The 14,703-nt window shown below is 41.2% G+C and overlaps 12 non-coding genes across 12 annotated transcripts; all 12 read left to right on the forward strand.

The window, feature by feature from the left end:
- Positions 1–417: 417 nt before the first annotated feature.
- On the forward strand, positions 418–490 carry trnar-ucu (transfer RNA arginine (anticodon UCU)). The gene has a single exon. It is a non-coding gene; the product is annotated as a tRNA-Arg (tRNA).
- Positions 491–1,634: 1,144 nt separating this feature from the next.
- On the forward strand, positions 1,635–1,707 carry trnar-ucu (transfer RNA arginine (anticodon UCU)). Its single transcript has one exon. It is a non-coding gene; the product is annotated as a tRNA-Arg (tRNA).
- A 922-nt stretch (positions 1,708–2,629) lies between these two features.
- trnar-ucu (transfer RNA arginine (anticodon UCU)) lies at positions 2,630–2,702 on the forward strand. The gene has a single exon. It is a non-coding gene; the product is annotated as a tRNA-Arg (tRNA).
- A 1,142-nt stretch (positions 2,703–3,844) lies between these two features.
- trnar-ucu (transfer RNA arginine (anticodon UCU)) lies at positions 3,845–3,916 on the forward strand. Its single transcript has one exon. It is a non-coding gene; the product is annotated as a tRNA-Arg (tRNA).
- A 2,138-nt stretch (positions 3,917–6,054) lies between these two features.
- trnar-ucu (transfer RNA arginine (anticodon UCU)) lies at positions 6,055–6,127 on the forward strand. The gene has a single exon. It is a non-coding gene; the product is annotated as a tRNA-Arg (tRNA).
- A 926-nt stretch (positions 6,128–7,053) lies between these two features.
- Positions 7,054–7,125, forward strand: trnar-ucu (transfer RNA arginine (anticodon UCU)). The gene has a single exon. It is a non-coding gene; the product is annotated as a tRNA-Arg (tRNA).
- Positions 7,126–8,057: 932 nt separating this feature from the next.
- Positions 8,058–8,130, forward strand: trnar-ucu (transfer RNA arginine (anticodon UCU)). Its single transcript has one exon. It is a non-coding gene; the product is annotated as a tRNA-Arg (tRNA).
- Positions 8,131–9,060: 930 nt separating this feature from the next.
- On the forward strand, positions 9,061–9,133 carry trnar-ucu (transfer RNA arginine (anticodon UCU)). Its single transcript has one exon. It is a non-coding gene; the product is annotated as a tRNA-Arg (tRNA).
- Positions 9,134–10,058: 925 nt separating this feature from the next.
- On the forward strand, positions 10,059–10,131 carry trnar-ucu (transfer RNA arginine (anticodon UCU)). The gene has a single exon. It is a non-coding gene; the product is annotated as a tRNA-Arg (tRNA).
- A 1,142-nt stretch (positions 10,132–11,273) lies between these two features.
- trnar-ucu (transfer RNA arginine (anticodon UCU)) lies at positions 11,274–11,346 on the forward strand. The gene has a single exon. It is a non-coding gene; the product is annotated as a tRNA-Arg (tRNA).
- A 928-nt stretch (positions 11,347–12,274) lies between these two features.
- Positions 12,275–12,347, forward strand: trnar-ucu (transfer RNA arginine (anticodon UCU)). The gene has a single exon. It is a non-coding gene; the product is annotated as a tRNA-Arg (tRNA).
- Positions 12,348–14,278: 1,931 nt separating this feature from the next.
- Positions 14,279–14,351, forward strand: trnar-ucu (transfer RNA arginine (anticodon UCU)). Its single transcript has one exon. It is a non-coding gene; the product is annotated as a tRNA-Arg (tRNA).
- The last annotated feature ends 352 nt before the right edge of the window (positions 14,352–14,703 follow it).

Consider the following 14,703-nt stretch of genomic DNA (forward strand, 5'->3'; position numbering starts at 1 on the left):
CGTAATTCTTTTTTATTACTGCTTCTATCAATCCATATAGGTCATGCTGATCACAGAGAGACACAGTGGCTTAAGACACTGATCTCCTAATCCATGTATTGTGAATTCAAGTATTGTTTTGGGTAACCTGAAAGTGGAGTGATGAAGTGGAAGGTGCCTGGCAGTTAACCCAGTGATTTATGGATCGAAACCATCCTCTGCTTTTCAGTTGCTTTTAGCAATGAAGTGCAAACAGAAATATTAAACCATCATTTCATGGGCATATCTAAGTGCCCTCCGTGATTATTTTTTGACTGCTTCTGTCAGTTTGTACAGGTCATGCTGATTACAGTAGCGAAGCGGAAGCGTGATGTCTACTTTAACCACGTGTACGATCAGTCGAAATCACTCTCTGCTATCCAGTTATTTTCAGCAAGTGCCCCAGTGGCCTAATGGATAAGGCACTGGCCTTCTAAGCCAGGGATTGTGGGTTCGAGTCCCATCTGGGGTGGATGAATGGCAAATTCCTATGGAGGAAGAGAAATCAAGCACATAAAAGAGAGTTTGATGGATTGAATCTTTCTGATTCAATTTTAGAAATGAAGATTTAACAGGGATAAAAAAGGAGAATTTCATGGGCATGTCTCTGTGCCCTCCGAAATGCTTTTTTTTTTACAACTGCTTCTATCAGTTCGTAATGGTCATGCTGATCACACATTTCCACAGTGACTTAAGACACTGACCGCCTAATCCATTTATTGTGAGTTCAAGTATTGTATTGGGGTACCTGAAAGTGGAGGGATGAAGTGGAAGAGTGCAGGGCAGTTAACCAAGTGATTTAGGGATCGAAACCATCCTCTGCTATCCAGTTTGCTTTTAGCAATGAAGTGCAAACAGAAGAGAAGAGCTGGGCACATAACACAGAGGTTGATGGATCGAAGCTATCCAATTCTACTTTAGAAATGAAGTGTAAACAGGGATTTTTTTTTTAAATTGGATAATTTCATGTGCATGTCTCTGTGCCCTCCGTAATTCTTTTTTATTACTGCTTCTATCAATCCATATAGGTCATGCTGATCACAGAGAGACACAGTGGCTTAAGACACTGATCTCCTAATCCATGTATTGTGAATTCAAGTATTGTTTTGGGGTACCTGAAAGTGGAGTGATGAAGTGGAAGTGTGCCTGGCAGTTAACCCAGTGATTTATGGATCGAAACCATCCTCTGCTTTTCAGTTTGCTTTTAGCAATGAAGTGCAAACAGAATATTAAACCATCATTTCATGGGCATATCTAAGTGCCCTCCGTGATTATTTTTGACTGCTTCTGTCAGTTTGTACAGGTCATGCTGATTACAGTAGCGAAGCGGAAGCGTGATGTCTACTTTAACCACGTGTACGATCAGTCGAAATCACTCTCTGCTATCCAGTTATCCTCTGCTTTTCAGTTTGCTTTTAGCAATGAAGTGCAAACAGAAATATTAAACCATCATTTCATGGGCATATCTAAGTGCCCTCCGTGATTATTTTTGACTGCTTCTGTCAGTTTGTACAGGTCATGCTGATTACAGTAGCGAAGCGGAAGCGTGATGTCTACTTTAACCACGTGTACGATCAGTCGAAATCACTCTCTGCTATCCAGTTCTTTCAGCAAGTGCCCCAGTGGCCTAATGGATAAGGCACTGGCCTTCTAAGCCAGGGATTGTGGGTTCGAGTCCCATCTGGGGTGGCTGAATGCAAATTCCTATGGAGGAAGAGAGATAAGCACACAAAAGAGAGTTTGATGGATTGAATCTTTCTGATTCAATTTTAGAATTGAAGATTTAACAGGGATATAAAAGGGTAATTTCATGGGCATGTCTCTGTGCCCTCCGAAATGCTTTTTTTTTTACAACTGCTTCTATCAGTTCGTAATGGTCATGCTGATCACACATTTCCACAGTGACTTAAGACACTGACCGCCTAATCCATTTATTGTGAGTTCAAGCATTGTATTGGGGTACCTGAAAGTGGAGGGATGAAGTGGAAGAGTGCAGGGCAGTTAACCAAGTGATTTAGGGATCGAAACCATCCTCTGCTATCCAGTTTGCTTTTAGCAATGAAGTGCAAACAGAAGAGAAGAGCTGGGCACATAACACAGAGGTTGATGGATCGAAGCTATCCAATTCTACTTTGAGAAATGAAGTGTAAACAGGGATTTTTTTTAAAATTGGATAATTTCATGTGCATGTCTCTGTGCCCTCCGTAATTCTTTTTTTATTACTGCTTCTATCAATCCATATAGGTCATGCTGATCACAGAGAGACACAGTGGCTTAAGACACTGATCTCCTAATCCATGTATTGTGAATTCAAGTATTGTTTTGGGGTACCTGAAAGTGGAGTGATGAAGTGGAAGTGTGCCTGGCAGTTAACCCAGTGATTTATGGATCGAAACCATCCTTTGCTTTTAGCAATGAAGTGCACACAGAAATATTAAACCATAATTTCATGGGCATATCTAAGTGCCCTCCGTGATTATTTTTTGACTGCTTCTGTCAGTTTGTACAGGTCATGTTGATTACAGTAGCGAAGCGGAAGCGTGATGTCTACTTTAACCACGTGTACGATCAGTCGAAATCACTCTCTGCTATCCAGTTATTTTCAGCAAGTGCCCCAGTGGCCTAATGGATAAGGCACTGGCCTTCTAAGCCAGGGATTGTGGGTTCGAGTCCCATCTGGGGTGGATGAATGCAAATTCCTATGGAGGAAGAGAAATCAGCACATAAAAGAGAGTTTGATGGATTGAATCTTTCTGATTCAATTTTAGAAATGAAGATTTAACAGGGATAAAAAAGGAGAATTTCATGGGCATGTCTCTGTGCCCTCCGAAATGCTTTTTTTTTTACAACTGCTTCTATCAGTTCGTAATGGTCATGCTGATCACACATTTCCACAGTGACTTAAGACACTGACCGCCTAATCCATTTATTGTGAGTTCAAGTATTGTATTGGGGTACCTGAAAGTGGAGGGATGAAGTGGAAGAGTGCAGGGCAGTTACCAAGTGATTTAGGGATCGAAACCATCCTCTGCTATCCAGTTTGCTTTTAGCAATGAAGTGCAAACAGAAGAGAAGAGCTGGGCACATAACACAGAGGTTGATGGATCGAAGCTATCCAATTCTACTTTTAGAAATGAAGTGTAAACAGGGATTTTTTTTTTAAATTGGATAATTTCATGTGCATGTCTCTGTGCCCTCCGTAATTCTTTTTTATTACTGCTTCTATCAATCCATATAGGTCATGCTGATCACAGAGAGACACAGTGGCTTAAGACACTGATCTCCTAATCCATGTATTGTGAATTCAAGTATTGTTTTGGGTACCTGAAAGTGGAGTGATGAAGTGGAAGTGTGCCTGGCAGTTAACCCAGTGATTTATGGATCGAAACCATCCTCTGCTTTTCAGTTTGCTTTTAGCAATGAAGTGCAAACAGAAATATTAAACCATCATTTCATGGGCATATCTAAGTGCCCTCCGTGATTATTTTTGACTGCTTCTGTCAGTTTGTACAGGTCATGCTGATTACAGTAGCGAAGCGGAAGCGTGATGTCTACTTAACCACGTGTACGATCAGTCGAAATCACTCTCTGCTATCCAGTTATCCTCTGCTTTTCAGTTTGCTTTTAGCAATGAAGTGCAAACAGAATATTAAACCATCATTTCATGGGCATATCTAAGTGCCCTCCGTGATTATTTTTTGACTGCTTCTGTCAGTTTGTACAGGTCATGCTGATTACAGTAGCGAAGCGGAAGCGTGATGTCTACTTTAACCACGTGTACGATCAGTCGAAATCACTCTCTGCTATCCAGTTCTTTTCAGCAAGTGCCCCAGTGGCCTAATGGATAAGGCACTGGCCTTCTAAGCCAGGATTGTGGGTTCGAGTCCCATCTGGGGTGGCTGAATGCAAATTCCTATGGAGGAAGAGAGATAAGCACACAAAAGAGAGTTTGATGGATTGAATCTTTCTGATTCAATTTTAGAATTGAAGATTTAACAGGGATATAAAAGGGTAATTTCATGGGCATGTCTCTGTGCCCTCCGAAATGCTTTTTTTTTTACAACTGCTTCTATCAGTTCGTAATGGTCATGCTGATCACACATTTCCACAGTGACTTAAGACACTGACCGCCTAATCCATTTATTGTGAGTTCAAGCATTGTATTGGGGTACCTGAAAGTGGAGGGATGAAGTGGAAGAGTGCAGGGCAGTAACCAAGTGATTTAGGGATCGAAACCATCCTCTGCTATCCAGTTTGCTTTTAGCAATGAAGTGCAAACAGAAGAGAAGAGCTGGGCACATAACACAGAGGGTTGATGGATCGAAGCTATCCAATTCTACTTTGAGAAATGAAGTGTAAACAGGGATTTTTTTTTAAATTGGATAATTTCATGTGCATGTCTCTGTGCCCTCCGTAATTCTTTTTTATTACTGCTTCTATCAATCCATATAGGTCATGCTGATCACAGAGAGACACAGTGGCTTAAGACACTGATCTCCTAATCCATGTATTGTGAATTCAAGTATTGTTTTGGGGTACCTGAAAGGGAGTGATGAGTGGAAGTGTGCCTGGCAGTTAACCCCAGTGATTTATGGATCGAAACCATCCTTTGCTTTTAGCAATGAAGTGCACACAGAAATATTAAACCATAATTTCATGGGCATATCTAAGTGCCCTCCGTGATTATTTTTTGACTGCTTCTGTCAGTTTGTACAGGTCATGCTGATTACAGTAGCGAAGCGGAAGCGTGATGTCTACTTTAACCACGTGTACGATCAGTCGAAATCACTCTCTGCTATCCAGTTATTTTCAGCAAGTGCCCCAGTGGCTGATGGATAAGGCACTGGCCTTCTAAGCCAGGGATTGTGGGTTCGAGTCCCATCTGGGTGGATGAATGCAAATTCCTATGGAGGAAGAGAAATCAGCACATAAAAGAGAGTTTGATGGATGAATCTTCTGATTCAATTTTAGAAATGAAGATTTAACAGGGATAAAAAAGGAGAATTTCATGGGCATGTCTCTGTGCCCTCCGAAATGCTTTTTTTTTTTTACAACTGCTTCTATCAGTTCGTAATGGTCATGCTGATCACACATTTCCACAGTGACTTAAGACACTGACCGCCTAATCCATTTATTGTGAGTTCAAGTATTGTATTGGGGTACCTGAAAGTGGAGGGATGAAGTGGAAGAGTGCAGGGCAGTTAACCAAGTGATTTAGGGATCGAAACCATCCTCTGCTATCCAGTTTGCTTTTAGCAATGAAGTGCAAACAGAAGAGAAGAGCTGGGCACATAACACAGAGGTTGATGGATCGAAGCTATCCAATTCTACTTTAGAAATGAAGTGTAAACAGGGATTTTTTTTTAAAATTGGATAATTTCATGTGCATGTCTCTGTGCCCTCCGTAATTCTTTTTTTATTACTGCTTCTATCAATCCATATAGGTCATGCTGATCACAGAGATACACAGTGGCTTAAGACACTGATCTCCTAATCCATGTATTGTGAATTCAAGTATTGTTTTGGGGTACCTGAAAGTGGAGTGATGAAGTGGAAGTGTGCCTGGCAGTTAACCCAGTGATTTATGGATCGAAACCATCCTCTGCTTTTCAGTTTGCTTTTAGCAATGAAGTGCAAACAGAAATATTAAACCATCATTTCATGGGCATATCTAAGTGCCCTCCGTGATTATTTTTTGACTGCTTCTGTCAGTTTGTACAGGTCATGCTGATTACAGTAGCGAAGCGGAAGCGTGATGTCTACTTTAACCACGTGTACGATCAGTCGAAATCACTCTCTGCTATCCAGTTATCCTCTGCTTTTCAGTTTGCTTTTAGCAATGAAGTGCAAACAGAAATATTAAACCATCATTTCATGGGCATATCTAAGTGCCCTCCGTGATTATTTTTTGACTGCTTCTGTCAGTTTGTACAGTCATGCTGATTACAGTAGCGAAGCGGAAGCGTGATGTCTACTTTAAACCACGTGTACGATCAGTCGAAATCACTCTCTGCTATCCAGTTCTTTTCAGCAAGTGCCCCAGTGGCCTAATGGATAAGGCACTGGCCTTCTAAGCCAGGGATGTGGAGTTCGAGTCCCATCTGGGGTGGCTGAATGCAAATTCCTATGGAGGAAGAGAGATAAGCACACAAAAGAGAGTTTGATGGATTGAATCTTTCTGATTCAATTTTAGAATTGAAGATTTAACAGGGATATAAAAGGGTAATTTCAATGGGCCATGTCTCTGTGCCTCCGAAATGCTTTTTTTTTTTACAACTGCTTCTATCAGTTCGTAATGGTCATGCTGATCACACATTTCCACAGTGACTTAAGACACTGACCGCCTAATCCATGTATTGTGAGTTCAAGCATTGTATTTGGGTACCTGAAAGTGGAGGGATGAAGTGGAAGAGTGCAGGGCAGTTAACCAAGTGATTTAGGGATCGAACCATCTCTGCTATCCAGTTTGCTTTAGCAATGAAGTGCAAACAGAATAGAAAGCTGGGCACTAAACACAGAGGTTGATGGATCGAAGCTATCCAATTCTACTTTAGAAATGAAAGTGTAAACAGGGATTTTTTTTAAAATTGGATAATTTCATGTGCATGTCTCTGTGCCCTCCGTAATTCTTTTTTTTATTACTGCTTCTATCAATCCATATGGTCATGCTGATCACAGAGAGACACAGTGGCTTAAGACACTGATCTCCTAATCCATGTATTGTGATTCAAGTATTGTTTTGGGGGTCCTGAAAGTGGAGTGATGAAGTGGAATGTGCCTGGCAGTTAACCCAGTGATTTATGGATCGAAACCATCCTCTGCGGTTCAGTTTGCTTTAGCAAATGAAGTGCAAACAGAAATATTAAACCATAATTTCATGGCATATCTAAGTGCCCTCCGTGATTATTTTTTGACTGCTTTTGTCAGTTTGTACAGGTCATGCTGATTACAGTAGCGAAGCGGAGCGTGATGTCTACTTTAACCACGTGTACGATCATCGAAATCACTTCTGCTATCCAGTTATTTTCAGCAAGTGCCCCAGTGGCCTAATGGATAAGGCACTGGCCTTCTAAGCCAGGGATTGTGGGTTCGAGTCCATCTGGGGTGGCATGAATGCAAATTCCTATGGAGGAAGAGAGAATAAGCACATAAAAGAGAGTTTGATGGATTGAATCTTTCTGATTCAATTTTAGAATTGAAGATTTAACAGGGAGATAAAAAGGAGAATTCATGGGCATGTCTCTGTGCCCTCCGAAATGCTTTTTTTTTTTACAACTGCTTCTATCAGCTTCGTAATGGTCATGCTGATCACACATTTCCACAGTGACTTAAGACACTGACCCGCCTAATCCATTTATTGTGAGTTTCAAGCATTGTATTGGGGTACCTGAAAGTGGAGGGATGAAGTGGAAGAGTGCAGGGCAGTTAAACCAAGTGATTTAGGGATCGAACCATCCTCTGCTATCCAGTTTGCTTTTGCAATGAAGTGCAAACAGAAGAGAAAGAGCTGGGCACATAACACAGAGGTTGATGATCGAAGCTATCCAATTCTACTTTGAGAAATGAAGTGTAAACAGGGATTTTTTTTTAAATTGGATAATTTCATGTGCATGTCTCTGTGCCCTCCGTAATTCTTTTTTATTACTGCTTCTATCAATCCATATAGGTCATGCTGATCACAGAGAGACACAGTGGCTTAAGACACTGATCTCCTAATCCATGTATTGTGATTCAAGTATTGTTTTGGGGGTACCTGAAAGTGGAGTGATGAAGTGGAAGTGTGCCTGGCAGTTAACCCAGTGATTTATGGATCGAAACCATCCTCTGCTTTCAGTTTGCTTAGCAATGAAGTGCAAACAGAAATATTAACCATCATTCATGGGCATATCTAAGTGCCCTCCGTGATTATTTTTTGACTGCTTCTGTCAGTTTGTACAGGTCATGCTGATTACAGTAGCGAAGCGGAAGCGTGATGTCTACTTTAACCACGTGTACGATCAGTCGAATCACTCTCTGCTATCCAGTTATTTTCAGCAAGTGCCCCAGTGGCCTAATGGATAAGGCACTGGCCTTCTAAGCCAGGGATTGTGGGTTCGAGTCCCATCTGGGGTGGATGAATGCAAATTCCTATGGAGGAAGAGAGATCAGCACATAAAGAGAGTTTGATGGATTGAATCTTTCTGATTCAATTTAGAAATGAAGATTAACAGGGATAAAAAAGGAGAATTTCATGGGCATGTCTCTGTGCCCTCCGAAATGCTTTTTTTTTTACAACTGCTTCTATCAGTTCGTAATGGTCATGCTGATCACACATTTCCACAGTGACTTAGACACTGACCGCCTAATCCATTTATTGTGAGTTCAAGCATTGTATTGGGGTACCTGAAAGTGGAGGGATGAAGTGGAAGAGTGCAGGGCAGTTAACCAAGTGATTTAGGGATCGAAACCATCCTCTGCTATCCAGTTTGCTTTTAGCAATGAAGTGCAAACAGAAGAGAAGAGCTGGGCACATAACACAGAGGTTGATGGATCGAAGCTATCCAATTCTACTTTTAGAAATGAAGTGTAAACAGGGATTTTTTTTAAATTGGATAATTTCATGTGCATGTCTCTGTGCCCTCCGTAATTCTTTTTTTATTACTGCTTCTATCAATCCATATAGGTCATGCTGATCACAGAGAGACACAGTGGCTTAAGACACTGATCTCCTAATCCATGTATTGTGAATTCAAGTATTGTTTTGGGGTACCTGAAGTGGAGTGATGAAGTGGAAGTGTGCCTGGCAGTTAACCCAGTGATTATGGATCGAAAACCATCCTCTGCTTTCAAGTTTGCTTTTAGCAATGAAGTGCAAACAGAAATATTAAACCATCATTTCATGGGCATATCTAAGTGCCCTCCGTGATTATTTTTTTGACTTGCTTCTGTCAGTTTGTACAGGTCATGCTGATTACAGTAGCGAAGCGGAAGCGTGATGTCTACTTTAACCACGTGTACGATCAGTCGAAATCACTCTCTGCTATCCAGTTCTTTTCAGCAAGTGCCCCAGTGGCCTAATGGATAAGGCACTGGCCTTCTAAGCCAGGGATTGTGGGTTCGAGTCCCATCTGTGGTGGCTGAATGCAAATTCCTATGGAGGAAGAGAGAATAAGCACACAAAAGAGAGTTGATGGAGTGAATCTTTCTGATTCAATTTTAGAATTGAAGATTTAACAGGGATATAAAAGGAGTAATTTCATGGGCATGTCTCTGTGCCCTCCGAAATGCTTTTTTTTTTTACAACTGCTTCTATCAGTTCGTAATGGTCATGCTGATCACACATTTCCCCAGTGACTTAAGACACTGACCGCCTAATCCATTTATTGTGAGTTCAAGCATTGTATTGGGGTACCTGAAAGTGGAGGGATGAAGTGGAAGAGTGCAGGGCAGTTAACCAAGTGATTTAGGGATCGAAACCATCCTCTGCTATCCAGTTTGCTTTTAGCAATGAAGTGCAAACAGAAGAGAAGAGCTGGGCACATAACACAGAGGTTGATGGATCGAAGCTATCCAATTCTACTTTGAGAAATGAAGTGTAAACAGGGATTTTTTTTTAAATTGGATAATTTCATGTGCATGTACTCTGTGCCCTCCGTTAATTCTTTTTTATTACTGCTTCTATCAATCATATAGGTCATGCTGATCACAGAGAGACACAGTGGCTTAAGACACTGATCTCCTAATCCATGTATTGTGAATTCAAGTATTGTTTTGGGGTACCTGAAAGTGGAGTGATGAAGTGGAAGTGTGCCTGGCAGTTAACCCAGTGATTTATGGATCGAACCATCCTTTGCTTTTAGCAATGAAGTGCAAACAGAAATATTAAACCATAATTTCATGGCCATATCTAAGTGCCCTCCGTGATTATTTTTTGACTGCTTCTGTCAGTTTGTACAGGTCATGTTGATTACAGTAGCGAAGCGGAAGCGTGATGTCTACTTTAACACACGTGGTAAGATCAGTCGAAATCACTCTCTGCTATCCAGTTATTTTCAGCAAGTGCCCCAGTGGCCTAATGGATAAGGCACTGGCCTTCTAAGCCAGGGATTGTGGGTTCGAGTCCCATCTGGGGTGGATGAATGCAAATTCCTATGGAGGAAGAGAAATCAGCACATAAAAGAGAGTTTGATGGATTGAATCTTTCTGATTCAATTTTAGAAATGAAGATTAACAGGGATAAAAAAGGAGAATTTCATGGCATGTCTCTGTGCCCTCCGAAATGCTTTTTTTTTTACAACTGCTTCTATCAGTTCGTAATGGTCATGCTGATCACACATTTCCACAGTGACTTAAGACACTGACCGCCTAATCCATTTATTGTGAGTTCAAGTATTGTATTGGGGTACCTGAAAGTGGAGGGATGAAGTGGAAGAGTGCAGGGCAGTTAACCAAGTGATTTAGGGATCGAAACCATCCTCTGCTATCCAGTTTGCTTTTAGCAATGAAGTGCAAACAGAAGAGAAGAGCTGGGCACATAACACAGAGGTTGATGGATCGAAGCTATCCAATTCTACTTTTAGAAATGAAGTGTAAACAGGGATTTTTTTTTTAAATTGGATAATTTCATGTGCATGTCTCTGTGCCCTCCGTAATTCTTTTTTTATTACTGCTTCTATCAATCCATATAGGTCATGCTGATCACAGAGATACACAGTGGCTTAAGACACTGATCTCCTAATCCATGTATTGTGAATTCAAGTATTGTTTTGGGGTACCTGAAAGTGGAGTGATGAAGTGGAAGTGTGCCTGGCAGTTAACCCAGTGATTTATGGATCGAAACCATCCTCTGCTTTTCAGTTTGCTTTTAGCAATGAAGTGCAAACAGAAATATTAAACCATCATTTCATGGGCATATCTAAGTGCCCTCCGTGATTATTTTTTGACTGCTTCTGTCAGTTTGGTACAGGTCATGCTGATTACAGTAGCGAAGCGGAAGCGTGATGTCTACTTAACCACGTGTACGATCAGTCGAAATCACTCTGCTATCCAGTTATCTCTGCTTTTCAGTTTGCTTTTAGCAATGAAGTGCAAACAGAAATATTAAACCATCATTTCATGGGCATATCTAAGTGCCCTCCGTGATTATTTTTGACTGCTTCTGTCAGTTTGTACAGGTCATGCTGATTACAGTAGCGAAGCGGAAGCGTGATGTCTACTTTAACCACGTGTACGATCAGTCGAAATCACTCTCTGCTATCCAGTTCTTTTCAGCAAGTGCCCCAGTGGCCTAATGGATAAGGCACTGGCCTTCTAAGCCAGGGATTGTGGGTTCGAGTCCCATCTGGGGTGGCTGAATGCAAATTCCTATGGAGGAAGAGAGATAAGCACACAAAAGAGAGTTTGATGGATTGAATCTTTCTGATTCAATTTTAGAATTGAAGATTTAACAGGGATATAAAAGGGTAATTTCATGGGCATGTCTCTGTGCCCTCCGAAATGCTTTTTTTTTTACAACTGCTTCTATCAGTTCGTAATGGTCATGCTGATCACACATTTCCACAGTGACTTAAGACACTGACCGCCTAATCCATTTATTGTGAGTTCAAGCATTGTATTGGGGTACCTGAAAGTGGAGGGATGAAGTGGAAGAGTGCAGGGCAGTTAACCAAGTGATTTAGGGATCGAAACCATCCTCTGCTATCCAGTTTGCTTTTAGCAATGAAGTGCAAACAGAAGAGAAGAGCTGGGCACATAACACAGAGGTTGATGGATCGAAGCTATCCAATTCTACTTTGAGAAATGAAGTGTAAACAGGGATTTTTTTTTTAAATTGGATAATTTCATGTGCATGTCTCTGTGCCCTCCGTAATTCTTTTTTTATTACTGCTTCTATCAATCCATATAGGTCATGCTGATCACAGAGAGACACAGTGGCTTAAGACACTGATCTCCTAATCCATGTATTGTGAATTCAAGTATTGTTTTGGGGTACCTGAAAGTGGAGTGATGAAGTGGAAGTGTGCCTGGCAGTTAACCCAGTGATTTATGGATCGAACATCCTATGCTTTTCAGTTTGCTTTTAGCATGAAGTGCAAACAGAAATATTAAACCATCATTTCATGGGCATATCTAAGTGCCCTCCGTGATTATTTTTGACTGCTTCTGTCATTTGTACAGGTCATGCTGATTACAGTAGCGAAGCGGAAGCGTGATGTCTACTTAACCACGTGTACGATCAGTCGAATCACTCTCTGCTATCCAGTTCTTTTCAGCAAGTGCCCCAGTGGCCTAATGGATAAGGCACTGGCCTTCTAAGCCAGGGATTGTGGGTTCGAGTCCCATCTGGGGTGGATGAATGCAAATTCCTATGGAGGAAGAGAGATCAGCACATAAAAGAGAGTTTGATGGATTGAATCTTTCTGATTCAATTTTAGAATTGAAGATTTAACAGGATAAAAAAGGAGAATTTCATGGGCATGTCTCTGTGCCCTCCGAAATGCTTTTTTTTTAACAACTGCTTCTATCAGTTCGTAATGGTCATGCTGATCACACATTTCCACAGTGACTTAAGACACTGACCGCCTAATCCATTTATTGTGAGTTCAAGCATTGTATTGGGGTACCTGAAAGTGGAGGGATGAAGTGGAAGAGTGCAGGGCAGTTAACCAAGTGATTTAGGGATCGAACCATCCTCTGCTATCCAGTTTGCTTTAGCAATGAAGTGCAAACAGAAGAGAAGAGCTGGGCACATAACACAGAGGTTGATGGATCGAAGCTATCCAATTCTACTTTGAGAAATGAAGTGTAAACAGGGATTTTTTTTAAAATTGGAATTTCATGTGCATGTCCTGTGCCCTCCGTAATTCTTTTTTTATTACTGCTTCTATCAATCCATATAGGTCATGCTGATCACAGAGAGACACAGTGGCTTAAGACACTGATCTCCTAATCCATGTATTGTGAATTCAAGTATTGTTTTGGGGTACTGAAAGTGGGAGTGATGAAGTGGAAGTGTGCCTGGCAGTTACCCAGTGATTTATGGATCGAAACCATCCTCTGCTTCAGTTTGCTTTTAGCAATGAAGTGCAAACAGAAATAGTAAACCAGCATTTCATGGGCATATCTAAGTGCCCTCCGTGATTATTTTTTGACTGCTTCTGTCAGTTTGTACAGGTCATGCTGATTACAGTAGCGAAGCGGAAGCGTGATGTCTACTTTAACCACGTGTACGATCAGTCGAAATCACTCTCTGCTATCCAGTTCTTTCAGCAAGTGCCCCAGTGGCCTAATGGATAAGGCACTGCCTTCTAAGCCAGGATTGTGGGTTCGAGTCCCATCTGGGGTGGCTGAATGCAAATTCCTATGGAGGAAGAGAGATAAGCACACAAAAGAGAGTTTGATGGATTGAATCTTTCTGATTCAATTTTAGAATGAAGATTTAACAGGGATATAAAAGGAGTATTTCATGGGCATGTCTCTGTGGCCCTCCGAAATGCTTTTTTTTTTACAAACTGCTTCTATCAGTTCGTAATGGTCATGCTGATCACACATTTCCACAGTGACTTAAGACACTGACCGCCTAATCCATTTATTGTGAGTTCAAGCATTGTATTGGGGTACCTGAAAGTGGAGGGATGAAGTGGAAGAGTGCAGGGCAGTTAACCAAGTGATTTAGGGGATCGAAACCATCCTCTGCTATCCAGTTGCTTTTAGCAATGAAGTGCAAACAGAAGAGAAGAGCTGGGCACATAACACAGAGGTTGATGGATCGAAGCTATCCAATTCTACTTTGAGAAATGAAGTGTAAACAGGGATTTTTTTTAAAATTGGATAATTTCATGTGCATGTCTCTGTGCCCTCCGTATTCTTTTTTATTACTGCTTCTATCAATCCATATAGGTCATGCTGATCACAGAGAGACACAGTGGCTTAAGACACTGATCTCCTAATCCATGTATTGTGAATTCAAGTATTGTTTTGGGGTACCTGAAAGTGGAGTGATGAAGTGGAAGTGTGCCTGGCAAGTTAACCCAGTGATTTATGGATCGAAACCATCCTCTGCTATTCAGTTTGCTTTAGCAATGAAGTGCAAACAGAAATATTAAACCATCATTTCATGGGCATATCTAAGTGCCCTCCAGTGATTATTTTTTGACTGCTTCTGTCAGTTTGTACAGGTCATGGCTGATTACAGTAGCGAAGCGGAAGCGTGATGTCTACTTTAAACCACGTGTACGATCAGTCGAAATCACTCTCTGCTATCCAGTTATTTTCAGCAAGTGCCCCAGTGGCCTAATGGATAAGGCACTGGCCTTCTAAGCCAGGGATTGTGGGTTCGAGTTCCATCTGGGGTGGATGAATGCAAATTCCTATGGAGGAAGAGAGATCAGCACATAAAAGAGAGTTTGATGGATTGAATTTTTCTGATTCAATTTTAGAAATGAAGATTTAACAGGGATAAAAAAGGAGAATTTCATGGGCATGTCTCTGTGCCCTCCGAAATGCTTTTTTTTTTACAACTGCTTCTATCAGTTCGTAATGGTCATGCTGATCACACATTTCCACAGTGACTTAAGACACTGACCACCTAATCCATTTATTGTGAGTTGAAGCATTGTATTGGGGTACCTGAAAGTGGAGGGATGAAGTGGAAGAGTGCAGGGCAGTTAACCAAGTGATTTAGGATCGAAACATCCTCTGCTATCC

The sequence above is a fragment of the Oncorhynchus kisutch genome, unplaced genomic scaffold (assembly GCF_002021735.2).
Source record: "Oncorhynchus kisutch isolate 150728-3 unplaced genomic scaffold, Okis_V2 scaffold881, whole genome shotgun sequence".
Lineage (NCBI taxonomy): Eukaryota > Metazoa > Chordata > Actinopteri > Salmoniformes > Salmonidae > Oncorhynchus > Oncorhynchus kisutch.